This window comes from Leiobunum rupestre, chromosome 9, assembly GCF_980474605.1.
Source record: "Leiobunum rupestre chromosome 9, qqLeiRupe1.1.hap1, whole genome shotgun sequence".
Lineage (NCBI taxonomy): Eukaryota > Metazoa > Arthropoda > Arachnida > Opiliones > Sclerosomatidae > Leiobunum > Leiobunum rupestre.
In genome coordinates, this window is record NC_143392.1 from 40,217,629 (window position 1) to 40,239,586 (window position 21,958).

Genomic DNA, 21,958 nt, shown 5'->3' on the forward strand with positions numbered 1-21,958 from the left:
ATAAAAGAAATGACAGCGATGGGATTCGAACCCATGCCTCAGAAGAGACTGGTGCCTGAAACTAGCGCCATAGACCACTCGGCCACGCTGCCTTCATTTCGAATTTTTATTCTTAAATTCGCGTCTTTCAATTAACCAGGTAGCGTCACCCAACCTCTTCTTTAAAATCAAATAAATCATCCTTCTCCTCCTAAAAGAAATGACAACGATGGGATTCGAACCCATGCCTCAGATGAGACTGGTGCCTAAAACCAGCGCCATAGACCACTCGGCCACGCTGCCTTCATTTCTAATTTTTATTCTTAAATTCGCGTCTTTCAATTAACCAGGTAGCGTCACCCAACCTCTTCTTTAAAATCAAATAAATCATCCTTCTCCCCTTAAAAGAAATGACAACGATGGGATTCGAACCCATGCCTCAGAAGAGACTGGTGCCTAAAACCAGCGCCATAGACCACTCGGCCACGCTGCCTTCATTTCTAATTTTTATTCTTAAATTCGCGTCTTTCAATTAACCACGGAGCGTCACCAAAAATCTTCTTTAAAATCAAATAATACATCCTTCTCCCCTTAAAAGAAATGACAACGATGGGATTCGAAACCCATGCCTCAGAAGAGACTGGTGCTTAAAACCAACGCCATAGACCACTCGGCCACGCTGCCTTCAATACCACTCTTTTTTTAAATTCGCGTCTTTCAATTAACCAGTTAGCTTCTCCCCACCCCTTTTTTAAAATCAAATAAATAATCCTTCTCCCAAAAAGAAATGACAGCGATGGGATTCGAACCCATGCCTCAGAAGAGACTGGTGCCTGAAACCAGCGCCATAGACCACTCGGCCACGCTGCCTTCATTTCGCATTTTTATTCTTAAATTCGCGTCTTTCAATTAACCAGGTAGCATCACCCAACCTCTTCTTTAAATCAAATAAATCATCCTTCTCCCCTTAAAAGAAATGACAACGATGGGATTCAAACCCATGCCTCAGAAGAGACTGGTGCCTAAAACCAACGCCATAGACCACTCGGCCACGCTGCCTTCAATACCACTCTTTTTTTTAAATTCGCGCCTTTCAATTAACCAGTTAGCTTCTCCCCACCCCTTTTTTAAAATCAAATAAATAATCCTTCTCCCATAAAAGAAATGACAGCGATGGGATTCGAACCCATGCCTCAGAAGAGACTGGTGCCTGAAACCAGCGCCATAGACCACTCGGCCACGCTGCCTTCATTTCTAATTTTTATTCTTAAATTCGCGTCTTTCAATTAACCAGGTAGCCTCACCCAACCTCTTCTTTAAAATCAAATAAATCATCCTTCTCCCCTTAAAAGAAATGACAACGATGGGATTCGAACCCATGCCTCAGAAGAGACTGGTGCCTGAAACCAACGCCATAGACCACTCGGCCACGCTGCCTTCATTTCGAATTTTTATTCTTAAATTCGCGTCTTTCAATTAACCAGGTAGCGTCACCCAGCCTCTTCTTTCAAATCAAATAAATCATCCTTCTCCCCTTAAAAGAAATGACAACGATGGGATTCGAACCCATGCCTCAGAAGAGACTGGTGCCTGAAACCAGCGCCATAGACCACTCGGCCACGCTGCCTTCATTTCTAATTTTTATTCTTAAATTCGCGTCTTTCAATTAACCAGGTAGCGTCACCCAACCTCTTCCTTAAAATCAAATAAATCATCCTTCTCCCCTTAAAAGAATTGACAACGATGGGATTCGAACCCATGCCTCAGAAGAGACTGGTGCCTAAATCCAGTGCCATAGACCACTCGGCCACGCTGCCTTCATATCTAATTTTTATTCTTAAATTCGCGTCTTTCAATTAACCAGGTAGCGTCACCCAGCCTCTTCTTTCAAATCAAATAAATCATCCTTCTCCCCTTAAAAGAAATGACAACGATGGGATTCGAACCCATGCCTCAGAAGAGACTGGTGCCTGAAACCAGCGCCATAGACCACTCGGCCACGCTGCCTTCATTTCTAATTTTTATTCTTAAATTCGCGTCTTTCAATTAACCAGGTAGCGTCACCCAACCTCTTCTTTAAAATCAAATAAATCATCCTTCTCCCCTTAAAAGAAATGACAACGATGGGATTCGAACCCATGCCTCAGAAGAGACTGGTGCCTAAAACCAACGCCATAGACCACTCGGCCACGCTGCCTTCAATACCACTCTTTTTTTAAATTCGCGTCTTTCAATTAACCAGTTAGCTTCTCCCCACCCCTTTTTTAAAATCAAATAAATAATCCTTCTCCCATAAAAGAAATGACAGCGATGGGATTCGAACCCATGCCTCAGAAGAGACTGGTGCCTGAAACCAGCGCCATAGACCACTCGGCCACGCTGCCTTCATTTCGAATTTTTATTCTTAAATTCGCGTCTTTCAATTAACCAGGTAGCGTCACCCGACCTCTTCTTTAAAATCAAATAAATCATCCTTCTCCCCTTAATAGAAATGACAACGATGGGATTCGAACCCATGCCTCAGAAGAGACTGGTGCCTAAAACCAGCGCCATAGACCACTCGGCCACGCTGCCTTCATTTCGAATTTTTATTCTTAAATTCGCGTCTTTCAATTAACCAGGTAGCGTCACCCAACCTCTTCTTTAAAATCAAATAAATCATCCTTCTCCCCTTAATAGAAATGACAACGATGGGATTCGAACCCATGCCTCAGAAGAGACTGGTGCCTAAAACCAGCGCCATAGACCACTCGGCCACGCTGCCTTCATTTCTAATTTTTATTCTTAAATTCGCGTCTTTCAATTAACCAGGTAGCGTCACCCAACCTCTTCTTTAAATTCAAATAAATCATCCTTCTCCCCTTAAAAGAAATGACAACGATGGGATTCAAACCCATGCCTCAGAAGAGACTGGTGCCTAAAACCAACGCCATAGACCACTCGGCCACGCTGCCTTCAATACCACTCTTTTTTTTAAATTCGCGCCTTTCAATTAACCAGTTAGCTTCTCCCCACCCCTTTTTTAAAATCAAATAAATAATCCTTCTCCCATAAAAGAAATGACAGCGATGGGATTCGAACCCATGCCTCAGAAGAGACTGGTGCCTGAAACCAGCGCCATAGACCACTCGGCCACGCTGCCTTCATTTCTAATTTTTATTCTTAAATTCGCGTCTTTCAATTAACCAGGTAGCCTCACCCAACCTCTTCTTTAAAATCAAATAAATCATCCTTCTCCCCTTAAAAGAAATGACAACGATGGGATTCGAACCCATGCCTCAGAAGAGACTGGTGCCTGAAACCAACGCCATAGACCACTCGGCCACGCTACCTTCAATACCACTCTTTTTTTTAAATTCGCGTCTTTCAATTAACCAGTTAGCATTTCCCCACCCCTTTTTTAAAATCAAATAAATAATCCTTCTCCCATAAAAGAAATGACAGCAATGGGATTCGAACCCATGCCTCAGAAGAGACTGGTGCCTGAAACCAGCGCCATAGACCACTCGGCCACGCTGCCTTCGTTTCGAATTTTTATTCTTAAATTCGCGTCTTTCAATTAACCAGGTAGCGTCACCCAACCTCTTCTTTAAAATCAAATAAATCATCCTTCTCCCCTTAAAAGAAATGACAACGATGCGATTCGAACCCATGCCTCAGAAGAGACTGGTGCCTGAAACCAGCGCCATAGACCACTCGGCCACGCTGCCTTCATTTCGAATTTTTATTCTTAAATTCGCGTCTTTTAATTAACCAGGTAGCGTCACCCAATCTCTTCTTTAAAATCAAATAAATCATCCTTCTCCCCTTAAAAGAAATGACAACGATGGGATTCGAACCCATGCCTCAGAAGAGACTGGTGCCTGAAACCAGCGCCATAGACCACTCGGCCACGCTGCCTTCATTTCGAATTTTTATTCTTAAATTCGCGTCTTTCAATTAACCAGGTAGCGTCACCCAACCTCTTCTTTAAAATCAAATAAATCATCCTTCTCCCCTTAAAAGAAATGACAACGATGGGATTCGAACCCATGCCTCAGAAGAGACTGGTGCCTGAAACCAGCGCCATAGACCACTCGGCCACGCTGCCTTCATTTCGAATTTTTATTCTTAAATTCGCGTCTTTCAATTAACCAGGTAGCGTCACCCAACCTCTTCTTTAAAATCAAATAAATCATCCTTCTCCCCTTAAAAGAAATGACAACGATGCGATTCGAACCCATGCCTCAGAAGAGACTGGTGCCTGAAACCACCGCCATAGACCACTCGGCCACGCTGCCTTCATTTCGTATTTTTATTCTTAAATTCGCGTCTTTCAATTAACCAGGTAGCGTCACCCAACCTCTTCTTTAAAATCAAATAAATCATCCTTCTCCCCTTAAAAGAAATGACAACGATGGGATTTGAACCCATGCCTCAGAAGAGACTGGTGCCTATAACCAACGCCATAGACCACTCGGCCACGCTGCCTTCAATACCACTATTTTTTTAAATTCGCGTCTTTCAATTAACCAGTTAGCTTCTCCCCACCCCTTTTTTAAAATCAAATAAATAATCCTTCTCCCATAAAAGAAATGACAGCGATGGGATTCGAACCCATGCTTCAGAAGAGACTGGTGCCTGAAACCAGCGCCATAGACCACTCGGCCACGCTGCCTTCATTTCTAGTTTTTATTCTTAAATTCGCGTCTTTCAATTAACCAGGTAGCGTCACCAAACATCTTCTTTAAAATCAAATAAATCATCCTTCTCCCCTTAAAAGAAATGACAACGAAGGGATTCGAACCCATGCCTCAGAAGAGACTGGTGCCTGAAACCAGCGCCATAGACCACTCGGCCACGCTGCCTTCATTTCGACTTTTTATTCTTAAATTCGCATCTTTCAATTAACCAGGTAGCGTCACCAAACATCTCCTTTAAAATCAAATAAATCATCCTTCTCAACTTAAAAAAAATGACAACGATGGGATTCGAACCCATGCCTCAGAAGAGACTGGTGCCTGAAACCAGCGCCATAGACCACTCGGCCACGCTGCCTTCATTTCGAATTTTTATTCTTAAATTCGCGTCTTTCAATTAACCAGGTAGCGTCACCCAACCTCTTCTTTAAAATGAAATAAATCATCCTTCTCCCCTTAAAAGAAATGACAACGATGGGATTCGAACCCATGCCTCAAAAGAGACTGGTGCCTAAAACCAGGGCCATAGACCACTCGGCCACGCTGCCTTCATTTCTAATTTTTATTCTTAAATTCGCGTCTTTCAATTAACCAGGTAGCGTCACCCAACCTCTTCTTTAAAATCAAATAAATCATCCTTCTCCCCTTAAAAGAAATGACAACGATGGGATTCGAACCCATGCCTCAGAAGATACTGGTGCCTGAAACCAGCGCCATAGACCACTCGGCCACGCTGCCTTCATTTCGAATTTTTATTCTTAAATTCGCGTCTTTCAATTAACCAGGTAGCGTCACCCAACCTCTTCTTTAAAATCAAATAAATCATCCTTCTCCCCTTAAAAGAAATGACAACGATGGGATTCGAACCCATGCCTCAGAAGAGACTGGTGCCTGAAACCAGCGCCATAGACCACTCGGCCACGCTGCCTTCATTTCTAATTTTTATTCTTAAATTCGCGTCTTTCAATTAACAAGGTAGCGTCACCAAACATCTCCTTTAAAATCAAATAATACATCCTTCCCCCCTTAAAAGAAATGACAACGATGGGATTCGAACCCATGCCTCAGAAGAGACTGGTGCCTGAAACCAGCGCCATAAACCACTCACTCGGCCACGCTGCCTTCATATCTTGCCTTTTTTTTAAATTCGTGTCTTTCTATTAACCAGTTAGCTTCTCCCCACCTCTTCTTTAAAATCAAATAAATCATATTTCTCCCCTTAAAAGAAATGACAACGATGGGATTCGAACCCATGTCTCAGAAGAGACTGGTGCCTGAAACCAGCGCCATAGACCACTCGGCCACGCTGCCTTCATTTCTAGTTTTTATTCTTAAATTCGCGTCTTTCAATTAACCAGGTAGCGTCACCAAACATCTTCTTTAAAATCAAATAAATCATCCTTCTCCCCTTAAAAGAAATGACAACGATGGGATTCGAACCCATGCCTCAAAAGAGACTGGTGCCTAAAACCAGGGCCATAGACCACTCGGCCACGCTGCCTTCATTTCTAATTTTTATTCTTAAATTCGCGTCTTTCAATTAACCAGGTAGCGTCACCCAACCTCTTCTTTAAAATCAAATAAATCATCCTTCTCCCCTTAAAAGAAATGACAACGATGGGATTCGAACCCATGCCTCAGAAGATACTGGTGCCTGAAACCAGCGCCATAGACCACTCGGCCACGCTGCCTTCATTTCGAATTTTTATTCTTAAATTCGCGTCTTTCAATTAACCAGGTAGCGTCACCCAACCTCTTCTTTAAAATCAAATAAATCATCCTTCTCCCCTTAAAAGAAATGACAACGATGGGATTCGAACCCATGCCTCAGAAGAGACTGGTGCCTAAAACCAGCGCCATAGACCACTCGGCCACGCTGCCTTCATTTCTAATTTTTATTCTTAAATTCGCGTCTTTCAATTAACCACGGAGCGTCACCAAAAATCTTCTTTAAAATCAAATAATACATCCTTCTCCCCTTAAAAGAAATGACAACGATGGGATTCGAAACCCATGCCTCAGAAGAGACTGGTGCTTAAAACCAACGCCATAGACCACTCGGCCACGCTGCCTTCAATACCACTCTTTTTTTAAATTCGCGTCTTTCAATTAACCAGTTAGCTTCTCCCCACCCCTTTTTTAAAATCAAATAAATAATCCTTCTCCCAAAAAGAAATGACAGCGATGGGATTCGAACCCATGCCTCAGAAGAGACTGGTGCCTGAAACCAGCGCCATAGACCACTCGGCCACGCTGCCTTCATTTCGCATTTTTATTCTTAAATTCGCGTCTTTCAATTAACCAGGTAGCATCACCCAACCTCTTCTTTAAATCAAATAAATCATCCTTCTCCCCTTAAAAGAAATGACAACGATGGGATTCAAACCCATGCCTCAGAAGAGACTGGTGCCTAAAACCAACGCCATAGACCACTCGGCCACGCTGCCTTCAATACCACTCTTTTTTTTAAATTCGCGCCTTTCAATTAACCAGTTAGCTTCTCCCCACCCCTTTTTTAAAATCAAATAAATAATCCTTCTCCCATAAAAGAAATGACAGCGATGGGATTCGAACCCATGCCTCAGAAGAGACTGGTGCCTGAAACCAGCGCCATAGACCACTCGGCCACGCTGCCTTCATTTCTAATTTTTATTCTTAAATTCGCGTCTTTCAATTAACCAGGTAGCCTCACCCAACCTCTTCTTTAAAATCAAATAAATCATCCTTCTCCCCTTAAAAGAAATGACAACGATGGGATTCGAACCCATGCCTCAGAAGAGACTGGTGCCTGAAACCAACGCCATAGACCACTCGGCCACGCTGCCTTCATTTCGAATTTTTATTCTTAAATTCGCGTCTTTCAATTAACCAGGTAGCGTCACCCAGCCTCTTCTTTCAAATCAAATAAATCATCCTTCTCCCCTTAAAAGAAATGACAACGATGGGATTCGAACCCATGCCTCAGAAGAGACTGGTGCCTGAAACCAGCGCCATAGACCACTCGGCCACGCTGCCTTCATTTCTAATTTTTATTCTTAAATTCGCGTCTTTCAATTAACCAGGTAGCGTCACCCAACCTCTTCCTTAAAATCAAATAAATCATCCTTCTCCCCTTAAAAGAATTGACAACGATGGGATTCGAACCCATGCCTCAGAAGAGACTGGTGCCTAAATCCAGTGCCATAGACCACTCGGCCACGCTGCCTTCATATCTAATTTTTATTCTTAAATTCGCGTCTTTCAATTAACCAGGTAGCGTCACCCAGCCTCTTCTTTCAAATCAAATAAATCATCCTTCTCCCCTTAAAAGAAATGACAACGATGGGATTCGAACCCATGCCTCAGAAGAGACTGGTGCCTGAAACCAGCGCCATAGACCACTCGGCCACGCTGCCTTCATTTCTAATTTTTATTCTTAAATTCGCGTCTTTCAATTAACCAGGTAGCGTCACCCAACCTCTTCTTTAAAATCAAATAAATCATCCTTCTCCCCTTAAAAGAAATGACAACGATGGGATTCGAACCCATGCCTCAGAAGAGACTGGTGCCTAAAACCAACGCCATAGACCACTCGGCCACGCTGCCTTCAATACCACTCTTTTTTTAAATTCGCGTCTTTCAATTAACCAGTTAGCTTCTCCCCACCCCTTTTTTAAAATCAAATAAATAATCCTTCTCCCATAAAAGAAATGACAGCGATGGGATTCGAACCCATGCCTCAGAAGAGACTGGTGCCTGAAACCAGCGCCATAGACCACTCGGCCACGCTGCCTTCATTTCGAATTTTTATTCTTAAATTCGCGTCTTTCAATTAACCAGGTAGCGTCACCCGACCTCTTCTTTAAAATCAAATAAATCATCCTTCTCCCCTTAATAGAAATGACAACGATGGGATTCGAACCCATGCCTCAGAAGAGACTGGTGCCTAAAACCAGCGCCATAGACCACTCGGCCACGCTGCCTTCATTTCGAATTTTTATTCTTAAATTCGCGTCTTTCAATTAACCAGGTAGCGTCACCCAACCTCTTCTTTAAAATCAAATAAATCATCCTTCTCCCCTTAATAGAAATGACAACGATGGGATTCGAACCCATGCCTCAGAAGAGACTGGTGCCTAAAACCAGCGCCATAGACCACTCGGCCACGCTGCCTTCATTTCTAATTTTTATTCTTAAATTCGCGTCTTTCAATTAACCAGGTAGCGTCACCCAACCTCTTCTTTAAATTCAAATAAATCATCCTTCTCCCCTTAAAAGAAATGACAACGATGGGATTCAAACCCATGCCTCAGAAGAGACTGGTGCCTAAAACCAACGCCATAGACCACTCGGCCACGCTGCCTTCAATACCACTCTTTTTTTTAAATTCGCGCCTTTCAATTAACCAGTTAGCTTCTCCCCACCCCTTTTTTAAAATCAAATAAATAATCCTTCTCCCATAAAAGAAATGACAGCGATGGGATTCGAACCCATGCCTCAGAAGAGACTGGTGCCTGAAACCAGCGCCATAGACCACTCGGCCACGCTGCCTTCATTTCTAATTTTTATTCTTAAATTCGCGTCTTTCAATTAACCAGGTAGCCTCACCCAACCTCTTCTTTAAAATCAAATAAATCATCCTTCTCCCCTTAAAAGAAATGACAACGATGGGATTCGAACCCATGCCTCAGAAGAGACTGGTGCCTGAAACCAACGCCATAGACCACTCGGCCACGCTACCTTCAATACCACTCTTTTTTTTAAATTCGCGTCTTTCAATTAACCAGTTAGCATTTCCCCACCCCTTTTTTAAAATCAAATAAATAATCCTTCTCCCATAAAAGAAATGACAGCAATGGGATTCGAACCCATGCCTCAGAAGAGACTGGTGCCTGAAACCAGCGCCATAGACCACTCGGCCACGCTGCCTTCGTTTCGAATTTTTATTCTTAAATTCGCGTCTTTCAATTAACCAGGTAGCGTCACCCAACCTCTTCTTTAAAATCAAATAAATCATCCTTCTCCCCTTAAAAGAAATGACAACGATGCGATTCGAACCCATGCCTCAGAAGAGACTGGTGCCTGAAACCAGCGCCATAGACCACTCGGCCACGCTGCCTTCATTTCGAATTTTTATTCTTAAATTCGCGTCTTTTAATTAACCAGGTAGCGTCACCCAATCTCTTCTTTAAAATCAAATAAATCATCCTTCTCCCCTTAAAAGAAATGACAACGATGGGATTCGAACCCATGCCTCAGAAGAGACTGGTGCCTGAAACCAGCGCCATAGACCACTCGGCCACGCTGCCTTCATTTCGAATTTTTATTCTTAAATTCGCGTCTTTCAATTAACCAGGTAGCGTCACCCAACCTCTTCTTTAAAATCAAATAAATCATCCTTCTCCCCTTAAAAGAAATGACAACGATGGGATTCGAACCCATGCCTCAGAAGAGACTGGTGCCTGAAACCAGCGCCATAGACCACTCGGCCACGCTGCCTTCATTTCGAATTTTTATTCTTAAATTCGCGTCTTTCAATTAACCAGGTAGCGTCACCCAACCTCTTCTTTAAAATCAAATAAATCATCCTTCTCCCCTTAAAAGAAATGACAACGATGCGATTCGAACCCATGCCTCAGAAGAGACTGGTGCCTGAAACCACCGCCATAGACCACTCGGCCACGCTGCCTTCATTTCGTATTTTTATTCTTAAATTCGCGTCTTTCAATTAACCAGGTAGCGTCACCCAACCTCTTCTTTAAAATCAAATAAATCATCCTTCTCCCCTTAAAAGAAATGACAACGATGGGATTTGAACCCATGCCTCAGAAGAGACTGGTGCCTATAACCAACGCCATAGACCACTCGGCCACGCTGCCTTCAATACCACTATTTTTTTAAATTCGCGTCTTTCAATTAACCAGTTAGCTTCTCCCCACCCCTTTTTTAAAATCAAATAAATAATCCTTCTCCCATAAAAGAAATGACAGCGATGGGATTCGAACCCATGCTTCAGAAGAGACTGGTGCCTGAAACCAGCGCCATAGACCACTCGGCCACGCTGCCTTCATTTCTAGTTTTTATTCTTAAATTCGCGTCTTTCAATTAACCAGGTAGCGTCACCAAACATCTTCTTTAAAATCAAATAAATCATCCTTCTCCCCTTAAAAGAAATGACAACGAAGGGATTCGAACCCATGCCTCAGAAGAGACTGGTGCCTGAAACCAGCGCCATAGACCACTCGGCCACGCTGCCTTCATTTCGACTTTTTATTCTTAAATTCGCATCTTTCAATTAACCAGGTAGCGTCACCAAACATCTCCTTTAAAATCAAATAAATCATCCTTCTCAACTTAAAAAAAATGACAACGATGGGATTCGAACCCATGCCTCAGAAGAGACTGGTGCCTGAAACCAGCGCCATAGACCACTCGGCCACGCTGCCTTCATTTCGAATTTTTATTCTTAAATTCGCGTCTTTCAATTAACCAGGTAGCGTCACCCAACCTCTTCTTTAAAATGAAATAAATCATCCTTCTCCCCTTAAAAGAAATGACAACGATGGGATTCGAACCCATGCCTCAAAAGAGACTGGTGCCTAAAACCAGGGCCATAGACCACTCGGCCACGCTGCCTTCATTTCTAATTTTTATTCTTAAATTCGCGTCTTTCAATTAACCAGGTAGCGTCACCCAACCTCTTCTTTAAAATCAAATAAATCATCCTTCTCCCCTTAAAAGAAATGACAACGATGGGATTCGAACCCATGCCTCAGAAGATACTGGTGCCTGAAACCAGCGCCATAGACCACTCGGCCACGCTGCCTTCATTTCGAATTTTTATTCTTAAATTCGCGTCTTTCAATTAACCAGGTAGCGTCACCCAACCTCTTCTTTAAAATCAAATAAATCATCCTTCTCCCCTTAAAAGAAATGACAACGATGGGATTCGAACCCATGCCTCAGAAGAGACTGGTGCCTGAAACCAGCGCCATAGACCACTCGGCCACGCTGCCTTCATTTCTAATTTTTATTCTTAAATTCGCGTCTTTCAATTAACAAGGTAGCGTCACCAAACATCTCCTTTAAAATCAAATAATACATCCTTCCCCCCTTAAAAGAAATGACAACGATGGGATTCGAACCCATGCCTCAGAAGAGACTGGTGCCTGAAACCAGCGCCATAAACCACTCACTCGGCCACGCTGCCTTCATATCTTGCCTTTTTTTTAAATTCGTGTCTTTCTATTAACCAGTTAGCTTCTCCCCACCTCTTCTTTAAAATCAAATAAATCATATTTCTCCCCTTAAAAGAAATGACAACGATGGGATTCGAACCCATGTCTCAGAAGAGACTGGTGCCTGAAACCAGCGCCATAGACCACTCGGCCACGCTGCCTTCATTTCTAGTTTTTATTCTTAAATTCGCGTCTTTCAATTAACCAGGTAGCGTCACCAAACATCTTCTTTAAAATCAAATAAATCATCCTTCTCCCCTTAAAAGAAATGACAACGATGGGATTCGAACCCATGCCTCAAAAGAGACTGGTGCCTAAAACCAGGGCCATAGACCACTCGGCCACGCTGCCTTCATTTCTAATTTTTATTCTTAAATTCGCGTCTTTCAATTAACCAGGTAGCGTCACCCAACCTCTTCTTTAAAATCAAATAAATCATCCTTCTCCCCTTAAAAGAAATGACAACGATGGGATTCGAACCCATGCCTCAGAAGATACTGGTGCCTGAAACCAGCGCCATAGACCACTCGGCCACGCTGCCTTCATTTCGAATTTTTATTCTTAAATTCGCGTCTTTCAATTAACCAGGTAGCGTCACCCAACCTCTTCTTTAAAATCAAATAAATCATCCTTCTCCCCTTAAAAGAAATGACAACGATGGGATTCGAACCCATGCCTCAGAAGAGACTGGTGCCTGAAACCAGCGCCATAGACCACTCGGCCACGCTGCCTTCATTTCTAATTTTTATTCTTAAATTCGCGTCTTTCAATTAACCAGGTAGCGTCACCCAACCTCTTCTTTAACATCAAATAAATCATCCTTCTTCCCTTAAAAGAAATGACAACGATGGGATTCGAACCCATGCCTCAGAAGAGACTGGTGCTTTAAACCAACGCCATAGACCACTCGGCCACGCTACCTTCAATACCACTCTTTTTTTAAATTCATGTCTTTCAATTAACCAGTTAGCTTCTCCCCACCCCTTTTTTAAAATCAAATAAATAATCCTTCTCCCATAAAAGAAATGACAGCGATGGGATTCGAACCCATGCCTCAGAAGAGACTGGTGCCTGAAACCAGCGCCATAGACCACTCGGCCACGCTGCCTGCATTTCTAATTTTTATTCTTAAATTCGCGTCTTTCAATTAACCAGGTAGCGTCACCAAACATGTTCTTTTAAATCAAATAATACATCATTCTCCCCTTAAAAGAAATGACAGCGATGGGATTCGAACCTATGCCTCAGAAGAGACTGGTGCCTGAAACCAGCGCCATAGACCACTCGGCCACGCTGCCTTCAATACCACTCTTTTTTTAAATTCGCGTCTTTCAATTAACCAGTTAGCTTCTCCCCACCCCTTTTTTAAAATCAAAAAAATAATCCTTCTCCCATAAAAGAAATGACAGCGATGGGATTCGAACCCATGCCTCAGAAGAGACTGGTGCCTGAAACTAGCGCCATAGACCACTCGGCCACGCTGCCTTCATTTCGAATATTTATTCTTAAATTCGCGTCTTTCAATTAACCAGGTAGCGTCACCCAACCTCTTCTTTAAAATCAAATAAATCATCCTTCTCCTCTTAAAAGAAATGACAACGATGGGATTCGAACCCATGCCTCAGAAGAGACTGGTGCCTGAAACCAGCGCCATAGACCACTCGGCCACGCTGCCTTCATTTCGAATTTTTATTCTTAAATTCGCGTCTTTCAATTAACCAGGTAGCGTCACCCAACCTCTTCTTTAAAATCAAATAAATCATCCTTCTCCCCTTAAAAGAAATGACAACGATGGGATTCGAACCCATGCCTCAGAAGATACTGGTGCCTGAAACCAGCGCCATAGACCACTCGGCCACGCTGCCTTCATTTCGAATTTTTATTCTTAAATTCGCGTCTTTCAATTAACCAGGTAGCGTCACCCAACCTCTTCTTTAAAATCAAATAAATCATCCTTCTCCCCTTAAAAGAAATGACAACGATGGGATTCGAACCCATGCCTCAGAAGAGACTGGTGCCTGAAACCAGCGCCATAGACCACTCGGCCACGCTGCCTTCATTTCTAATTTTTATTCTTAAATTCGCGTCTTTCAATTAACCAGGTAGCGTCACCCAACCTCTTCTTTAAAATCAAATAAATCATCCTTCTTCCCTTAAAAGAAATGACAACGATGGGATTCGAACCCATGCCTCAGAAGAGACTGGTGCTTTAAACCAACGCCATAGACCACTCGGCCACGCTACCTTCAATACCACTCTTTTTTTAAATACATGTCTTTCAATTAACCAGTTAGCTTCTCCCCACCCCTTTTTTAAAATCAAATAAATAATCCTTCTCCCATAAAAGAAATGACAGCGATGGGATTCGAACCCATGCCTCAGAAGAGACTGGTGCCTGAAACCAGCGCCATAGACCACTCGGCCACGCTGCCTGCATTTCTAATTTTTATTCTTAAATTCGCGTCTTTCAATTAACCAGGTAGCGTCACCAAACATGTTCTTTTAAATCAAATAATACATCATTCTCCCCTTAAAAGAAATGACAGCGATGGGATTCGAACCTATGCCTCAGAAGAGACTGGTGCCTGAAACCAGCGCCATAGACCACTCGGCCACGCTGCCTTCAATACCACTCTTTTTTTAAATTCGCGTCTTTCAATTAACCAGTTAGCTTCTCCCCACCCCTTTTTTAAAATCAAAAAAATAATCCTTCTCCCATAAAAGAAATGACAGCGATGGGATTCGAACCCATGCCTCAGAAGAGACTGGTGCCTGAAACTAGCGCCATAGACCACTCGGCCACGCTGCCTTCATTTCGAATATTTATTCTTAAATTCGCGTCTTTCAATTAACCAGGTAGCGTCACCCAACCTCTTCTTTAAAATCAAATAAATCATCCTTCTCCTCTTAAAAGAAATGACAACGATGGGATTCGAACCCATGCCTCAGAAGAGACTGGTGCCTGAAACCAGCGCCATAGACCACTCGGCCACGCTGCCTTCATTTCGAATTTTTATTCTTAAATTCGCGTCTTTCAATTAACCAGGTAGCGTCACCCAACCTCTTCTTTAAAATCAAATAAATCAACCTTCTCCCCTTAAAAGAAATGACAACGATGGGATTCGAACCCATGCCTCAGAAGAGACTGGTGCCTTAAAACAACGCCATAGACCACTCGGCCACGCTGCCTTCAATACCACTCTTTTTTTAAATTCGCGTCTTTCAATTAACCAGTTAGCTTCTCCCCACCCCTTTTTTAAAATCAAATAAATAATCCTTCTCCCATAAAAGAAATGACAGCGATGGGATTCGAACCCATGCCTCAGAAGAGACTGGTGCCTGAAACCAGCGCCATAGACCACTCGGCCACGCTGCCTTCATTTCTAATTTTTATTCTTAAATTCGCGTCATTCAATTAACCAGGTAGCGTCACCCAACCTCTTCTTTAAAATCAAACAAATCATCCTTCTCCCCCTAAAAGAAATGACAACGATGGGATTCGAACCCATGCCTCAGAAGAGACTGGTGCCTGAAACCAGCGCCATAGACCACTCGGCCACGCTGCCTTCATTTCGAATTTTTATTCTTAAATTCGCGTCTTTCAAATAACCAGGTAGCGTCACCCAACATCTTCTTTAAAATCAAATAAATCATCCTTCTCCCCTGAAAAGAAATGACAGCGATGGGATTCGAACTCATGCCTCAGAAAAGACTGGTGCCTGAAACCAGCGATATAGACCACTCGGCCACGCTGCCTTCATTTCGAATTTTTATTCTTAAATTCGCGTCTTTCAATTAACCAGGTAGCGTCACCCAACCTCTTCTTTAAAATCAAATAAATCATCCTTCTCCCCTTAAAAGAAATGACAACGATGGGATTCGAACCCATGCCTCAGAAGAGACTGGTGCCTGAAACCAGCGCCATAGACCACTCGGCCACGCTGATTTCATTTCGAATTTTTATTCTTAAATTCGCGTCTTTCAATTAACCAGGTAGCGTCACCCAACCTCTTCTTTAAAATCAAATAAATCATCCTTCTCCCCTTAAAAGAAATGACAACGATGGGATTCGAACCCATGCCTCAGAAGAGACTGGTGCCTGAAACCAGCGCCATAGACCACTCGGCCACGCTGCCTGCATTTCGAATTTTTATTCTTAAATTCGCGTCTTTCAATTAACCAGGTAGCGTCACCCAACCTCTTCTTTAAAATCAAATAAATCATCCTTCTCCCCTTAAAAGAAATGACAACGATGGCATTCGAACCCATGCCTCAGAAGAGATTGGTGCCTGAAACCAGCGCCATAGACCACTCGGCCACGCTGCCTTCATTTCGAATTTTTATTCTTAAATTCGCGTCTTTCAATTAACCAGGTAGCGTCACCCAACCTCTTCTTTAAAATCAAATAAATCATCCTTCTCCCCTTAAAAGAAATGACAACGATGGGATTCGAACCCATGCCTCAGAAGAGACTGGTGCCTAAAACCAGCGCCATAGACCACTCGGCCACGCTGCCTTCATTTCTAATTTTTATTCTTAAATTCGCGTCTTTCAATTAACCAGGTTGCGTCACCCATCCTCTTCTTTAAAATCAAATAAATCATCCTTCTCCCCTTAAAAGAAATGACAACGATGGGATTCGAACCCATGCCTCAGAAGAGACTGGTGCCTGAAACCAGCGCCATAGACCACTCGGCCACGCTGCCTTCATTTCGAATTTTTATTCTTAAATTCGCGTCTTTCAATTAACCAGGTAGCGTCACCCAACCTCTTCTTTAAAATCAAATAAATCATCCTTCTCCCCTTAAAAGAAATGACAACGATGGGATTCGAACCCATGCCTCAGAAGAGACTGGTGCCTGAAACCAACGCCATAGACCACTCAGCCACGCTGCCTTCAATACCACTCTTTTTTTTAAATTCGCGTCTTTCAATTAACCAGTTAGCTTCTCCCCACCCCTTTTTTAAAATCAAATAAATAATCCTTCTCCCATAAAAGAAATGACAGCGATGGGATTCGAACCCATGCCTCAGAAGAGACTGGTGCCTGAAACCAGCGCCATAGACCACTCGGCCACGCTGCCTCCATAACTAATTTTTATTCTTTAATTCGCGTCTTTCAATTAACCAGGTAGCGTCACCCAACTTCTTCTTTAAAATCAAATAAATCATCCTTCTCCCCTTAAAAGAAATGACAACGATGGGATTCGAACCCATGCCTCAGAAGAGACTGGTGCCTGAAACCAGCGCCATAGACCACTCGGCCACGCTGCCTTCATTTCGAATTTTTATTCTTAAATTCGCGTCTTTCAATTAACCAGGTAGCGTCACCCAACCTCTTCTTTAAAATCAAATAAATCATCCTTCTCCCCTTAAAAGAAATGACAACGATGGGATTCGAACCCATGCCTCAGAAGAGCCTGGTGCCTGAAACCAGCGCCATAGACCACTCGGCCACGCTGCCTTCATTTCGAATTTTTATTCTTAAATTCGCGTCTTTCAATTAACCAGGTAGCGTCACCCAACCTCTTCTTTAAAATCAAATAGATCATCCTTCTCCCCTTAAAAGAAATGACAACGATGGGATTCGAACCCATGCCTCAGTAGAGACTGGTGCCTAAAACCAACGCCGTAGACCACTCGGCCACGCTGCCTTCAATACCACTCTTTTTTTAAATTCGCGTCTTTCAATTAACCAGTTAGCTTCTCCCCACCCCTTTTTTAAAATCAAATAAATAATCCTTCTCCCATAAAAGAAATGACAGCGATGGGATTCGAACCCATGCCTCAGAAGAGACTGGTGCCTGAAACCAGCGCCATAGACCACTCGGCCACGCTGCCTTCATTTCGAATTTTTATTCTTAAATTCGCGTCTTTCAATTAACCAGGTAGCGTCACCCAACCTCTTCTTTAAAATCAAATAAATCATCCTTCTCCCCTTAAAAGAAATGACAACGATGGGATTCGAACCCATGCCTCAGAAGAGCCTGGTGCCTGAAACCAGCGCCATAGACCACTCGGCCACGCTGCCTTCATTTCGAATTTTTATTCTTAAATTCGCGTCTTTCAATTAACCAGGTAGCGTCACCCAACCTCTTCTTTAAAATCAAATAGATCATCCTTCTCCCCTTAAAAGAAATGACAACGATGGGATTCGAACCCATGCCTCAGTAGAGACTGGTGCCTAAAACAAACGCCGTAGACCACTCGGCCACGCTGCCTTCAATACCACTCTTTTTTTAAATTCGCGTCTTTCAATTAACCAGTTAGCTTCTCCCCACCCCTTTTTTAAAATCAAATAAATAATCCTTCTCCCATAAAAGAAATGACAGCGATGGGATTCGAACCCATGCCTCAGAAGAGACTGGTGCCTGAAACCAGCGCCATAGACCACTCGGCCACGCTGCCTTCATTTCTAATTTTTATTCTTAAATTCGCGTCTTTCAATTAACCAGGGAGCGTCACCAAACATCTTCTTTAAAATCAAATAATACATCCTTCTCCCCTTAAAAGAAATGACAACGATGGGATTCGAACCCATGCCTCAGAAGAGACTGGTGCCTGAAACCAGCGCCATAGACCACTCGGCCACGCTGCCTTCAATACGACTCTTTTTTTAAATTCGCGTCTTTCAATTAACCAGTTAGCTTCTCCCCACCCCTTCTTTAAAATCAAATAAATAATCCTTCTCCCATAAAAGAAATGACAGCGATGGGATTCGAACCCATGCCTCAGAAGAGACTGGTGCCTGAAACCAGCGCCATAGACCACTCGGCCACGCTGCCTTCATTTCTTATTTTTATTCTTAAATTTACGTCTTTCAATTAACCAGGTAGCGTCACCCAACCTCTTCTTTAAAATCAAATAAATCATCCTTCTCCCCTTAAAAGAAATGACAACGATGGGATTCGAACCGATGCCTCAGAAGAGACTGGTGCCTGAAACCAACGCCATAGACCACTCAGCCACGCTGCCTTCAATACCACTCTTTTTTTTAAATTCGCGTCTTTCAATTAACCAGTTAGCTTCTCCCCACCCCTTTTTTAAAATCAAATAAATAATCCTTCTCCCATAAAAGAAATGACAGCGATGGGATTCGAACCCATGCCTCAGAAGAGACTGGTGCCTGAAACCAGCGCCATAGACCACTCGGCCACGCTGCCTTAATTCCGAATTTTTATTCTTAAATTCGCGTCTTTCAATTAACCAGGTAGCGTCACCCAACCTCTTCTTTAAAATCAAATAAATCATCCTTCTCCCCTTAAAAGAAATGACAACGATGGGATTCGAACCCATGCCTCAGAAGAGACTGGTGCCTGAAACCAGCGCCATAGACCACTCGGCCACGCTGCCTTTATTTCGAATTTTTATTCTTAAATTGGCGTCTTTCAATTAACCAGGTTGCGTCACCCAACCTCTTCTTTAAAATCAAATTAATCATCCTTCTCCCCTTAAAAGAAATGACAACGATGGGATTCGAACCCATGCCTCAGAAGAGACTGGTGCCTTAAAACAACGCCATAGACCACTCGGCCACGCTGCCTTCAATACCACTCTTTTTTTAAATTCGCGTCTTTCAATTAACCAGTTAGCTTCTCCCCACCCCTTTTTTAAATCAAATAAATAATCCTTCTCCCATAAAAGAAATGACAGCGATGGGATTCGAACCCATGCCTCAGAAGAGACTGGTGCCTGAAACCAGCGCCATAGACCACTCGGCCACGCTGCCTTCATTTCTAATTTTTATTCTTAAATTCGCGTCTTTCAATTAACCAGGTTGCGTCACCAAACATCTTATTTAAAATCAAATAAATCATCCTTCTCCCCTTAAAAGAAATGACAACGATGGGATTCGAACCCATGCCTCAGAAGAGACTGGTGCCTAAAACCAGCGCCATAAACCACTCGGCCACGCTGCCTTCATTTCGAATTTTTATTCTTAAATTCGCGTCTTTCAATTAACCAGGTTGCGTCACCAAACATCTTATTTAAAATCAAATAAATCATCCTTCTCCCCTTAAAAGAAATGACAACGATGGGATTCGAACCCATGCCTCAGAAGAGACTGGTGCCTAAAACCAGCGCCATAGACCACTCGGCCACGCTGCCTTCATTTCGAATTTTTATTCTTAAATTTACGTCTTTCAATTAACCAGGTAGCGTCACCCAACCTCTTCTTTAAAATCAAATAAATCATCCTTCTCCCCTTAAAAGAAATGACAACGATGGGATTCGAACCCATGCCTCAGAAGAGACTGGTGCCTGAAACCAACGCCATAGACCACTCAGCCACGCTGCCTTCAATACCACTCTTTTTTTTAAATTCGCGTCTTTCAATTAACCAGTTAGCTTCTCCCCACCCCTTTTTTAAAATCAAATAAATAATCCTTCTCCCATAAAAGAAATGACAGCGATGGGATTCGAACCCATGCCTCAGAAGAGACTGGTGCCTGAAACCAGCGCCATAGACCACTCGGCCACGCTGCCTTTATTCCGAATTATTATTCTTAAATTCGCGTCTTTCAATTAACCAGGTAGCGTCACCCAACCTCTTCTTTAAAATCAAATTAATCATCCTTCTCCCCTTAAAAGAAATGACAACGATGGGATTCGAACCCATGCCTCAGAAGAGACTGGTGCCTGAAACCAGCGCCATAGACCACTCGGCCACGCTGCCTTTATTTCGAATTTTTATTCTTAAATTGGCGTCTTTCAATTAACCAGGTAGCGTCACCCAACCTCTTCTTTAAAATCAAATAAATCATCCTTCTCCCCTTAAAAGAAATGACAACGATGGGATTCGAACCCATGCCTCAGAAGAGACTGGTGCCTTAAAACAACGCCATAGACCACTCGGCCACGCTGCCTTCAATACCACTCTTTTTTTAAATTCGCGTCTTTCAATTAACCAGTTAGCTTCTCCCCACCCCTTTTTTAAATCAAATAAATAATCCTTCTCCCATAAAAGAAATGACAGCGATGGGATTCGAACCCATGCCTCAGAAGAGACTGGTGCCTGAAACCAGCGCCATAGACCACTCGGCCACGCTGCCTTCATTTCTAATTTTTATTCTTAAATTGGCGTCTTTCAATTAACCAGGTTGCGTCACCAAACATCTTCTTTAAAATCAAATAAATCATCCTTCTCCCCTTAAAAGAAATGACAACGATGGGATTCGAACCCATGCCTCAGAAGAGACTGGTGCCTAAAACCAGCGCCATAGACCACTCGGCGACGCTGCCTTCATTTCGAATTTTTATTCTTACATTCGCGTCTTTCAATTAACCAGGTAGCGTGACCCAACCTCTTCTTTAAAATCAAATAAATCATCCTTCTCCCCTTAAAAGAAATGACAACGATGGGATTCGAACCCATGCCTCAGAAGAGACTGGTGCCTAAAACCAACGCCATAGACCACTCGGCCACGCTGCCTTCATTACCACTCTTTTTTTAAATTCGCGTCTTTCAATTAACCAGTTAGCTTCTCCCCACCCCTTTTTTAAAATCAAATAAATCATCCTTCTCCCTTTAAAAGAAATGACAACGATGGGATTCGAACCCATGCCTCAGAAGAGACTGGTGCCTGAAACCAGCGCCATAGACCACTCGGCCACCCTGCCTTCATTCAGAATTTTTATTCTTCAATTCGCGTCTTTCAATTAACCAGGTAGCGTCACCCAACCTCTTCTTTAAAATCAAATAAATCATCCTTCTCCCCTTAAAAGAAATGACAACGATGGGATTCGAACCCATGCCTCAGAAGAGACTGGTGCATGAAACCAGCGCCATAGACCACTCGGCCACGCTGTCTTCATTTCGAATTTTTATTCTTTAATTCGCGTCTTTCAATTAACCAGGTAGCGTCACCCAACCTCTTCTTTAAAATCAAATAAATCATCCTTCTCCCCTTAAAAGAAATGACAACGATGGGATTCGAACCCATGCCTCAGAAGAGACTGGTGCATGAAACCAGCGCCATAGACCACTCGGCCACGCTGCCTTCATTTCGAATTTTTATTCTTAAATTCGCGTCTTTCAATTAACCAGGTAGCGTCACCCAACCTCTTCTTTAAAATCAAATA

At 42.9% G+C, this 21,958-nt stretch overlaps 97 non-coding genes across 97 annotated transcripts; all 97 read right to left on the reverse strand.

Moving 5' to 3' along the window:
• Nucleotides 1–10: 10 nt before the first annotated feature.
• TRNAL-CAG (transfer RNA leucine (anticodon CAG)) lies at nt 11–92 on the reverse strand. The gene has a single exon. It is a non-coding gene; the product is annotated as a tRNA-Leu (tRNA).
• Nucleotides 93–200: 108 nt separating this feature from the next.
• Nucleotides 201–282, reverse strand: TRNAL-UAG (transfer RNA leucine (anticodon UAG)). The gene has a single exon. It is a non-coding gene; the product is annotated as a tRNA-Leu (tRNA).
• A 108-nt stretch (nt 283–390) lies between these two features.
• TRNAL-UAG (transfer RNA leucine (anticodon UAG)) lies at nt 391–472 on the reverse strand. Its single transcript has one exon. It is a non-coding gene; the product is annotated as a tRNA-Leu (tRNA).
• Nucleotides 473–767: 295 nt separating this feature from the next.
• Nucleotides 768–849, reverse strand: TRNAL-CAG (transfer RNA leucine (anticodon CAG)). Its single transcript has one exon. It is a non-coding gene; the product is annotated as a tRNA-Leu (tRNA).
• A 295-nt stretch (nt 850–1,144) lies between these two features.
• Nucleotides 1,145–1,226, reverse strand: TRNAL-CAG (transfer RNA leucine (anticodon CAG)). The gene has a single exon. It is a non-coding gene; the product is annotated as a tRNA-Leu (tRNA).
• Nucleotides 1,227–1,334: 108 nt separating this feature from the next.
• TRNAL-CAG (transfer RNA leucine (anticodon CAG)) lies at nt 1,335–1,416 on the reverse strand. The gene has a single exon. It is a non-coding gene; the product is annotated as a tRNA-Leu (tRNA).
• A 108-nt stretch (nt 1,417–1,524) lies between these two features.
• On the reverse strand, nt 1,525–1,606 carry TRNAL-CAG (transfer RNA leucine (anticodon CAG)). The gene has a single exon. It is a non-coding gene; the product is annotated as a tRNA-Leu (tRNA).
• Nucleotides 1,607–1,904: 298 nt separating this feature from the next.
• On the reverse strand, nt 1,905–1,986 carry TRNAL-CAG (transfer RNA leucine (anticodon CAG)). Its single transcript has one exon. It is a non-coding gene; the product is annotated as a tRNA-Leu (tRNA).
• Nucleotides 1,987–2,094: 108 nt separating this feature from the next.
• TRNAL-UAG (transfer RNA leucine (anticodon UAG)) lies at nt 2,095–2,176 on the reverse strand. Its single transcript has one exon. It is a non-coding gene; the product is annotated as a tRNA-Leu (tRNA).
• Nucleotides 2,177–2,281: 105 nt separating this feature from the next.
• Nucleotides 2,282–2,363, reverse strand: TRNAL-CAG (transfer RNA leucine (anticodon CAG)). Its single transcript has one exon. It is a non-coding gene; the product is annotated as a tRNA-Leu (tRNA).
• Nucleotides 2,364–2,471: 108 nt separating this feature from the next.
• TRNAL-UAG (transfer RNA leucine (anticodon UAG)) lies at nt 2,472–2,553 on the reverse strand. The gene has a single exon. It is a non-coding gene; the product is annotated as a tRNA-Leu (tRNA).
• Nucleotides 2,554–2,661: 108 nt separating this feature from the next.
• Nucleotides 2,662–2,743, reverse strand: TRNAL-UAG (transfer RNA leucine (anticodon UAG)). The gene has a single exon. It is a non-coding gene; the product is annotated as a tRNA-Leu (tRNA).
• Nucleotides 2,744–3,039: 296 nt separating this feature from the next.
• Nucleotides 3,040–3,121, reverse strand: TRNAL-CAG (transfer RNA leucine (anticodon CAG)). Its single transcript has one exon. It is a non-coding gene; the product is annotated as a tRNA-Leu (tRNA).
• A 108-nt stretch (nt 3,122–3,229) lies between these two features.
• Nucleotides 3,230–3,311, reverse strand: TRNAL-CAG (transfer RNA leucine (anticodon CAG)). Its single transcript has one exon. It is a non-coding gene; the product is annotated as a tRNA-Leu (tRNA).
• A 106-nt stretch (nt 3,312–3,417) lies between these two features.
• Nucleotides 3,418–3,499, reverse strand: TRNAL-CAG (transfer RNA leucine (anticodon CAG)). Its single transcript has one exon. It is a non-coding gene; the product is annotated as a tRNA-Leu (tRNA).
• Nucleotides 3,500–3,607: 108 nt separating this feature from the next.
• Nucleotides 3,608–3,689, reverse strand: TRNAL-CAG (transfer RNA leucine (anticodon CAG)). The gene has a single exon. It is a non-coding gene; the product is annotated as a tRNA-Leu (tRNA).
• A 108-nt stretch (nt 3,690–3,797) lies between these two features.
• On the reverse strand, nt 3,798–3,879 carry TRNAL-CAG (transfer RNA leucine (anticodon CAG)). The gene has a single exon. It is a non-coding gene; the product is annotated as a tRNA-Leu (tRNA).
• A 108-nt stretch (nt 3,880–3,987) lies between these two features.
• TRNAL-CAG (transfer RNA leucine (anticodon CAG)) lies at nt 3,988–4,069 on the reverse strand. Its single transcript has one exon. It is a non-coding gene; the product is annotated as a tRNA-Leu (tRNA).
• A 485-nt stretch (nt 4,070–4,554) lies between these two features.
• Nucleotides 4,555–4,636, reverse strand: TRNAL-CAG (transfer RNA leucine (anticodon CAG)). Its single transcript has one exon. It is a non-coding gene; the product is annotated as a tRNA-Leu (tRNA).
• A 108-nt stretch (nt 4,637–4,744) lies between these two features.
• On the reverse strand, nt 4,745–4,826 carry TRNAL-CAG (transfer RNA leucine (anticodon CAG)). Its single transcript has one exon. It is a non-coding gene; the product is annotated as a tRNA-Leu (tRNA).
• Nucleotides 4,827–4,934: 108 nt separating this feature from the next.
• TRNAL-CAG (transfer RNA leucine (anticodon CAG)) lies at nt 4,935–5,016 on the reverse strand. The gene has a single exon. It is a non-coding gene; the product is annotated as a tRNA-Leu (tRNA).
• A 108-nt stretch (nt 5,017–5,124) lies between these two features.
• TRNAL-UAG (transfer RNA leucine (anticodon UAG)) lies at nt 5,125–5,206 on the reverse strand. Its single transcript has one exon. It is a non-coding gene; the product is annotated as a tRNA-Leu (tRNA).
• Nucleotides 5,207–5,314: 108 nt separating this feature from the next.
• On the reverse strand, nt 5,315–5,396 carry TRNAL-CAG (transfer RNA leucine (anticodon CAG)). Its single transcript has one exon. It is a non-coding gene; the product is annotated as a tRNA-Leu (tRNA).
• A 108-nt stretch (nt 5,397–5,504) lies between these two features.
• Nucleotides 5,505–5,586, reverse strand: TRNAL-CAG (transfer RNA leucine (anticodon CAG)). Its single transcript has one exon. It is a non-coding gene; the product is annotated as a tRNA-Leu (tRNA).
• A 108-nt stretch (nt 5,587–5,694) lies between these two features.
• Nucleotides 5,695–5,780, reverse strand: TRNAL-CAG (transfer RNA leucine (anticodon CAG)). Its single transcript has one exon. It is a non-coding gene; the product is annotated as a tRNA-Leu (tRNA).
• Nucleotides 5,781–5,887: 107 nt separating this feature from the next.
• TRNAL-CAG (transfer RNA leucine (anticodon CAG)) lies at nt 5,888–5,969 on the reverse strand. The gene has a single exon. It is a non-coding gene; the product is annotated as a tRNA-Leu (tRNA).
• Nucleotides 5,970–6,077: 108 nt separating this feature from the next.
• Nucleotides 6,078–6,159, reverse strand: TRNAL-UAG (transfer RNA leucine (anticodon UAG)). Its single transcript has one exon. It is a non-coding gene; the product is annotated as a tRNA-Leu (tRNA).
• A 108-nt stretch (nt 6,160–6,267) lies between these two features.
• Nucleotides 6,268–6,349, reverse strand: TRNAL-CAG (transfer RNA leucine (anticodon CAG)). The gene has a single exon. It is a non-coding gene; the product is annotated as a tRNA-Leu (tRNA).
• Nucleotides 6,350–6,457: 108 nt separating this feature from the next.
• On the reverse strand, nt 6,458–6,539 carry TRNAL-UAG (transfer RNA leucine (anticodon UAG)). Its single transcript has one exon. It is a non-coding gene; the product is annotated as a tRNA-Leu (tRNA).
• A 295-nt stretch (nt 6,540–6,834) lies between these two features.
• On the reverse strand, nt 6,835–6,916 carry TRNAL-CAG (transfer RNA leucine (anticodon CAG)). The gene has a single exon. It is a non-coding gene; the product is annotated as a tRNA-Leu (tRNA).
• A 295-nt stretch (nt 6,917–7,211) lies between these two features.
• Nucleotides 7,212–7,293, reverse strand: TRNAL-CAG (transfer RNA leucine (anticodon CAG)). The gene has a single exon. It is a non-coding gene; the product is annotated as a tRNA-Leu (tRNA).
• Nucleotides 7,294–7,401: 108 nt separating this feature from the next.
• On the reverse strand, nt 7,402–7,483 carry TRNAL-CAG (transfer RNA leucine (anticodon CAG)). The gene has a single exon. It is a non-coding gene; the product is annotated as a tRNA-Leu (tRNA).
• A 108-nt stretch (nt 7,484–7,591) lies between these two features.
• TRNAL-CAG (transfer RNA leucine (anticodon CAG)) lies at nt 7,592–7,673 on the reverse strand. Its single transcript has one exon. It is a non-coding gene; the product is annotated as a tRNA-Leu (tRNA).
• Nucleotides 7,674–7,971: 298 nt separating this feature from the next.
• Nucleotides 7,972–8,053, reverse strand: TRNAL-CAG (transfer RNA leucine (anticodon CAG)). The gene has a single exon. It is a non-coding gene; the product is annotated as a tRNA-Leu (tRNA).
• Nucleotides 8,054–8,161: 108 nt separating this feature from the next.
• On the reverse strand, nt 8,162–8,243 carry TRNAL-UAG (transfer RNA leucine (anticodon UAG)). The gene has a single exon. It is a non-coding gene; the product is annotated as a tRNA-Leu (tRNA).
• Nucleotides 8,244–8,348: 105 nt separating this feature from the next.
• Nucleotides 8,349–8,430, reverse strand: TRNAL-CAG (transfer RNA leucine (anticodon CAG)). Its single transcript has one exon. It is a non-coding gene; the product is annotated as a tRNA-Leu (tRNA).
• A 108-nt stretch (nt 8,431–8,538) lies between these two features.
• On the reverse strand, nt 8,539–8,620 carry TRNAL-UAG (transfer RNA leucine (anticodon UAG)). The gene has a single exon. It is a non-coding gene; the product is annotated as a tRNA-Leu (tRNA).
• Nucleotides 8,621–8,728: 108 nt separating this feature from the next.
• On the reverse strand, nt 8,729–8,810 carry TRNAL-UAG (transfer RNA leucine (anticodon UAG)). Its single transcript has one exon. It is a non-coding gene; the product is annotated as a tRNA-Leu (tRNA).
• A 296-nt stretch (nt 8,811–9,106) lies between these two features.
• On the reverse strand, nt 9,107–9,188 carry TRNAL-CAG (transfer RNA leucine (anticodon CAG)). The gene has a single exon. It is a non-coding gene; the product is annotated as a tRNA-Leu (tRNA).
• A 108-nt stretch (nt 9,189–9,296) lies between these two features.
• Nucleotides 9,297–9,378, reverse strand: TRNAL-CAG (transfer RNA leucine (anticodon CAG)). The gene has a single exon. It is a non-coding gene; the product is annotated as a tRNA-Leu (tRNA).
• Nucleotides 9,379–9,484: 106 nt separating this feature from the next.
• On the reverse strand, nt 9,485–9,566 carry TRNAL-CAG (transfer RNA leucine (anticodon CAG)). The gene has a single exon. It is a non-coding gene; the product is annotated as a tRNA-Leu (tRNA).
• A 108-nt stretch (nt 9,567–9,674) lies between these two features.
• Nucleotides 9,675–9,756, reverse strand: TRNAL-CAG (transfer RNA leucine (anticodon CAG)). Its single transcript has one exon. It is a non-coding gene; the product is annotated as a tRNA-Leu (tRNA).
• Nucleotides 9,757–9,864: 108 nt separating this feature from the next.
• TRNAL-CAG (transfer RNA leucine (anticodon CAG)) lies at nt 9,865–9,946 on the reverse strand. Its single transcript has one exon. It is a non-coding gene; the product is annotated as a tRNA-Leu (tRNA).
• Nucleotides 9,947–10,054: 108 nt separating this feature from the next.
• Nucleotides 10,055–10,136, reverse strand: TRNAL-CAG (transfer RNA leucine (anticodon CAG)). The gene has a single exon. It is a non-coding gene; the product is annotated as a tRNA-Leu (tRNA).
• A 485-nt stretch (nt 10,137–10,621) lies between these two features.
• TRNAL-CAG (transfer RNA leucine (anticodon CAG)) lies at nt 10,622–10,703 on the reverse strand. The gene has a single exon. It is a non-coding gene; the product is annotated as a tRNA-Leu (tRNA).
• A 108-nt stretch (nt 10,704–10,811) lies between these two features.
• Nucleotides 10,812–10,893, reverse strand: TRNAL-CAG (transfer RNA leucine (anticodon CAG)). Its single transcript has one exon. It is a non-coding gene; the product is annotated as a tRNA-Leu (tRNA).
• A 108-nt stretch (nt 10,894–11,001) lies between these two features.
• On the reverse strand, nt 11,002–11,083 carry TRNAL-CAG (transfer RNA leucine (anticodon CAG)). The gene has a single exon. It is a non-coding gene; the product is annotated as a tRNA-Leu (tRNA).
• Nucleotides 11,084–11,191: 108 nt separating this feature from the next.
• On the reverse strand, nt 11,192–11,273 carry TRNAL-UAG (transfer RNA leucine (anticodon UAG)). Its single transcript has one exon. It is a non-coding gene; the product is annotated as a tRNA-Leu (tRNA).
• Nucleotides 11,274–11,381: 108 nt separating this feature from the next.
• Nucleotides 11,382–11,463, reverse strand: TRNAL-CAG (transfer RNA leucine (anticodon CAG)). The gene has a single exon. It is a non-coding gene; the product is annotated as a tRNA-Leu (tRNA).
• A 108-nt stretch (nt 11,464–11,571) lies between these two features.
• On the reverse strand, nt 11,572–11,653 carry TRNAL-CAG (transfer RNA leucine (anticodon CAG)). Its single transcript has one exon. It is a non-coding gene; the product is annotated as a tRNA-Leu (tRNA).
• A 108-nt stretch (nt 11,654–11,761) lies between these two features.
• TRNAL-CAG (transfer RNA leucine (anticodon CAG)) lies at nt 11,762–11,847 on the reverse strand. Its single transcript has one exon. It is a non-coding gene; the product is annotated as a tRNA-Leu (tRNA).
• A 107-nt stretch (nt 11,848–11,954) lies between these two features.
• TRNAL-CAG (transfer RNA leucine (anticodon CAG)) lies at nt 11,955–12,036 on the reverse strand. Its single transcript has one exon. It is a non-coding gene; the product is annotated as a tRNA-Leu (tRNA).
• A 108-nt stretch (nt 12,037–12,144) lies between these two features.
• On the reverse strand, nt 12,145–12,226 carry TRNAL-UAG (transfer RNA leucine (anticodon UAG)). The gene has a single exon. It is a non-coding gene; the product is annotated as a tRNA-Leu (tRNA).
• Nucleotides 12,227–12,334: 108 nt separating this feature from the next.
• TRNAL-CAG (transfer RNA leucine (anticodon CAG)) lies at nt 12,335–12,416 on the reverse strand. Its single transcript has one exon. It is a non-coding gene; the product is annotated as a tRNA-Leu (tRNA).
• Nucleotides 12,417–12,524: 108 nt separating this feature from the next.
• On the reverse strand, nt 12,525–12,606 carry TRNAL-CAG (transfer RNA leucine (anticodon CAG)). The gene has a single exon. It is a non-coding gene; the product is annotated as a tRNA-Leu (tRNA).
• A 108-nt stretch (nt 12,607–12,714) lies between these two features.
• Nucleotides 12,715–12,796, reverse strand: TRNAF-AAA (transfer RNA phenylalanine (anticodon AAA)). Its single transcript has one exon. It is a non-coding gene; the product is annotated as a tRNA-Phe (tRNA).
• A 105-nt stretch (nt 12,797–12,901) lies between these two features.
• TRNAL-CAG (transfer RNA leucine (anticodon CAG)) lies at nt 12,902–12,983 on the reverse strand. Its single transcript has one exon. It is a non-coding gene; the product is annotated as a tRNA-Leu (tRNA).
• Nucleotides 12,984–13,091: 108 nt separating this feature from the next.
• TRNAL-CAG (transfer RNA leucine (anticodon CAG)) lies at nt 13,092–13,173 on the reverse strand. Its single transcript has one exon. It is a non-coding gene; the product is annotated as a tRNA-Leu (tRNA).
• Nucleotides 13,174–13,278: 105 nt separating this feature from the next.
• On the reverse strand, nt 13,279–13,360 carry TRNAL-CAG (transfer RNA leucine (anticodon CAG)). The gene has a single exon. It is a non-coding gene; the product is annotated as a tRNA-Leu (tRNA).
• A 108-nt stretch (nt 13,361–13,468) lies between these two features.
• Nucleotides 13,469–13,550, reverse strand: TRNAL-CAG (transfer RNA leucine (anticodon CAG)). Its single transcript has one exon. It is a non-coding gene; the product is annotated as a tRNA-Leu (tRNA).
• A 108-nt stretch (nt 13,551–13,658) lies between these two features.
• On the reverse strand, nt 13,659–13,740 carry TRNAL-CAG (transfer RNA leucine (anticodon CAG)). Its single transcript has one exon. It is a non-coding gene; the product is annotated as a tRNA-Leu (tRNA).
• A 108-nt stretch (nt 13,741–13,848) lies between these two features.
• On the reverse strand, nt 13,849–13,930 carry TRNAL-CAG (transfer RNA leucine (anticodon CAG)). The gene has a single exon. It is a non-coding gene; the product is annotated as a tRNA-Leu (tRNA).
• A 108-nt stretch (nt 13,931–14,038) lies between these two features.
• On the reverse strand, nt 14,039–14,120 carry TRNAF-AAA (transfer RNA phenylalanine (anticodon AAA)). Its single transcript has one exon. It is a non-coding gene; the product is annotated as a tRNA-Phe (tRNA).
• A 105-nt stretch (nt 14,121–14,225) lies between these two features.
• Nucleotides 14,226–14,307, reverse strand: TRNAL-CAG (transfer RNA leucine (anticodon CAG)). The gene has a single exon. It is a non-coding gene; the product is annotated as a tRNA-Leu (tRNA).
• Nucleotides 14,308–14,415: 108 nt separating this feature from the next.
• TRNAL-CAG (transfer RNA leucine (anticodon CAG)) lies at nt 14,416–14,497 on the reverse strand. Its single transcript has one exon. It is a non-coding gene; the product is annotated as a tRNA-Leu (tRNA).
• A 105-nt stretch (nt 14,498–14,602) lies between these two features.
• TRNAL-CAG (transfer RNA leucine (anticodon CAG)) lies at nt 14,603–14,684 on the reverse strand. The gene has a single exon. It is a non-coding gene; the product is annotated as a tRNA-Leu (tRNA).
• Nucleotides 14,685–14,792: 108 nt separating this feature from the next.
• On the reverse strand, nt 14,793–14,874 carry TRNAL-CAG (transfer RNA leucine (anticodon CAG)). Its single transcript has one exon. It is a non-coding gene; the product is annotated as a tRNA-Leu (tRNA).
• Nucleotides 14,875–14,982: 108 nt separating this feature from the next.
• Nucleotides 14,983–15,064, reverse strand: TRNAL-AAG (transfer RNA leucine (anticodon AAG)). The gene has a single exon. It is a non-coding gene; the product is annotated as a tRNA-Leu (tRNA).
• Nucleotides 15,065–15,169: 105 nt separating this feature from the next.
• Nucleotides 15,170–15,251, reverse strand: TRNAL-CAG (transfer RNA leucine (anticodon CAG)). Its single transcript has one exon. It is a non-coding gene; the product is annotated as a tRNA-Leu (tRNA).
• Nucleotides 15,252–15,359: 108 nt separating this feature from the next.
• TRNAL-CAG (transfer RNA leucine (anticodon CAG)) lies at nt 15,360–15,441 on the reverse strand. The gene has a single exon. It is a non-coding gene; the product is annotated as a tRNA-Leu (tRNA).
• A 488-nt stretch (nt 15,442–15,929) lies between these two features.
• Nucleotides 15,930–16,011, reverse strand: TRNAL-CAG (transfer RNA leucine (anticodon CAG)). Its single transcript has one exon. It is a non-coding gene; the product is annotated as a tRNA-Leu (tRNA).
• A 298-nt stretch (nt 16,012–16,309) lies between these two features.
• Nucleotides 16,310–16,391, reverse strand: TRNAL-UAG (transfer RNA leucine (anticodon UAG)). The gene has a single exon. It is a non-coding gene; the product is annotated as a tRNA-Leu (tRNA).
• A 108-nt stretch (nt 16,392–16,499) lies between these two features.
• Nucleotides 16,500–16,581, reverse strand: TRNAL-CAG (transfer RNA leucine (anticodon CAG)). The gene has a single exon. It is a non-coding gene; the product is annotated as a tRNA-Leu (tRNA).
• Nucleotides 16,582–16,689: 108 nt separating this feature from the next.
• On the reverse strand, nt 16,690–16,771 carry TRNAL-CAG (transfer RNA leucine (anticodon CAG)). The gene has a single exon. It is a non-coding gene; the product is annotated as a tRNA-Leu (tRNA).
• A 106-nt stretch (nt 16,772–16,877) lies between these two features.
• Nucleotides 16,878–16,959, reverse strand: TRNAL-CAG (transfer RNA leucine (anticodon CAG)). Its single transcript has one exon. It is a non-coding gene; the product is annotated as a tRNA-Leu (tRNA).
• Nucleotides 16,960–17,067: 108 nt separating this feature from the next.
• Nucleotides 17,068–17,149, reverse strand: TRNAL-CAG (transfer RNA leucine (anticodon CAG)). The gene has a single exon. It is a non-coding gene; the product is annotated as a tRNA-Leu (tRNA).
• Nucleotides 17,150–17,257: 108 nt separating this feature from the next.
• Nucleotides 17,258–17,339, reverse strand: TRNAL-CAG (transfer RNA leucine (anticodon CAG)). Its single transcript has one exon. It is a non-coding gene; the product is annotated as a tRNA-Leu (tRNA).
• Nucleotides 17,340–17,634: 295 nt separating this feature from the next.
• Nucleotides 17,635–17,716, reverse strand: TRNAL-CAG (transfer RNA leucine (anticodon CAG)). Its single transcript has one exon. It is a non-coding gene; the product is annotated as a tRNA-Leu (tRNA).
• Nucleotides 17,717–17,824: 108 nt separating this feature from the next.
• TRNAL-CAG (transfer RNA leucine (anticodon CAG)) lies at nt 17,825–17,906 on the reverse strand. Its single transcript has one exon. It is a non-coding gene; the product is annotated as a tRNA-Leu (tRNA).
• Nucleotides 17,907–18,201: 295 nt separating this feature from the next.
• On the reverse strand, nt 18,202–18,283 carry TRNAL-CAG (transfer RNA leucine (anticodon CAG)). The gene has a single exon. It is a non-coding gene; the product is annotated as a tRNA-Leu (tRNA).
• A 108-nt stretch (nt 18,284–18,391) lies between these two features.
• On the reverse strand, nt 18,392–18,473 carry TRNAL-CAG (transfer RNA leucine (anticodon CAG)). Its single transcript has one exon. It is a non-coding gene; the product is annotated as a tRNA-Leu (tRNA).
• Nucleotides 18,474–18,578: 105 nt separating this feature from the next.
• On the reverse strand, nt 18,579–18,660 carry TRNAL-CAG (transfer RNA leucine (anticodon CAG)). Its single transcript has one exon. It is a non-coding gene; the product is annotated as a tRNA-Leu (tRNA).
• A 296-nt stretch (nt 18,661–18,956) lies between these two features.
• TRNAL-CAG (transfer RNA leucine (anticodon CAG)) lies at nt 18,957–19,038 on the reverse strand. Its single transcript has one exon. It is a non-coding gene; the product is annotated as a tRNA-Leu (tRNA).
• Nucleotides 19,039–19,146: 108 nt separating this feature from the next.
• TRNAL-CAG (transfer RNA leucine (anticodon CAG)) lies at nt 19,147–19,228 on the reverse strand. Its single transcript has one exon. It is a non-coding gene; the product is annotated as a tRNA-Leu (tRNA).
• Nucleotides 19,229–19,336: 108 nt separating this feature from the next.
• TRNAL-AAG (transfer RNA leucine (anticodon AAG)) lies at nt 19,337–19,418 on the reverse strand. Its single transcript has one exon. It is a non-coding gene; the product is annotated as a tRNA-Leu (tRNA).
• Nucleotides 19,419–19,522: 104 nt separating this feature from the next.
• Nucleotides 19,523–19,604, reverse strand: TRNAL-CAG (transfer RNA leucine (anticodon CAG)). The gene has a single exon. It is a non-coding gene; the product is annotated as a tRNA-Leu (tRNA).
• A 108-nt stretch (nt 19,605–19,712) lies between these two features.
• Nucleotides 19,713–19,794, reverse strand: TRNAL-UAG (transfer RNA leucine (anticodon UAG)). Its single transcript has one exon. It is a non-coding gene; the product is annotated as a tRNA-Leu (tRNA).
• Nucleotides 19,795–19,902: 108 nt separating this feature from the next.
• On the reverse strand, nt 19,903–19,984 carry TRNAL-UAG (transfer RNA leucine (anticodon UAG)). Its single transcript has one exon. It is a non-coding gene; the product is annotated as a tRNA-Leu (tRNA).
• Nucleotides 19,985–20,092: 108 nt separating this feature from the next.
• On the reverse strand, nt 20,093–20,174 carry TRNAL-CAG (transfer RNA leucine (anticodon CAG)). Its single transcript has one exon. It is a non-coding gene; the product is annotated as a tRNA-Leu (tRNA).
• A 106-nt stretch (nt 20,175–20,280) lies between these two features.
• On the reverse strand, nt 20,281–20,362 carry TRNAL-CAG (transfer RNA leucine (anticodon CAG)). Its single transcript has one exon. It is a non-coding gene; the product is annotated as a tRNA-Leu (tRNA).
• Nucleotides 20,363–20,470: 108 nt separating this feature from the next.
• TRNAL-CAG (transfer RNA leucine (anticodon CAG)) lies at nt 20,471–20,552 on the reverse strand. The gene has a single exon. It is a non-coding gene; the product is annotated as a tRNA-Leu (tRNA).
• Nucleotides 20,553–20,660: 108 nt separating this feature from the next.
• TRNAL-AAG (transfer RNA leucine (anticodon AAG)) lies at nt 20,661–20,742 on the reverse strand. Its single transcript has one exon. It is a non-coding gene; the product is annotated as a tRNA-Leu (tRNA).
• Nucleotides 20,743–20,846: 104 nt separating this feature from the next.
• Nucleotides 20,847–20,928, reverse strand: TRNAL-CAG (transfer RNA leucine (anticodon CAG)). Its single transcript has one exon. It is a non-coding gene; the product is annotated as a tRNA-Leu (tRNA).
• A 298-nt stretch (nt 20,929–21,226) lies between these two features.
• TRNAL-UAG (transfer RNA leucine (anticodon UAG)) lies at nt 21,227–21,308 on the reverse strand. The gene has a single exon. It is a non-coding gene; the product is annotated as a tRNA-Leu (tRNA).
• Nucleotides 21,309–21,414: 106 nt separating this feature from the next.
• On the reverse strand, nt 21,415–21,496 carry TRNAL-CAG (transfer RNA leucine (anticodon CAG)). Its single transcript has one exon. It is a non-coding gene; the product is annotated as a tRNA-Leu (tRNA).
• A 108-nt stretch (nt 21,497–21,604) lies between these two features.
• TRNAM-CAU (transfer RNA methionine (anticodon CAU)) lies at nt 21,605–21,686 on the reverse strand. Its single transcript has one exon. It is a non-coding gene; the product is annotated as a tRNA-Met (tRNA).
• Nucleotides 21,687–21,794: 108 nt separating this feature from the next.
• On the reverse strand, nt 21,795–21,876 carry TRNAM-CAU (transfer RNA methionine (anticodon CAU)). Its single transcript has one exon. It is a non-coding gene; the product is annotated as a tRNA-Met (tRNA).
• Between the last annotated feature and the right edge of the window lie 82 nt (nt 21,877–21,958).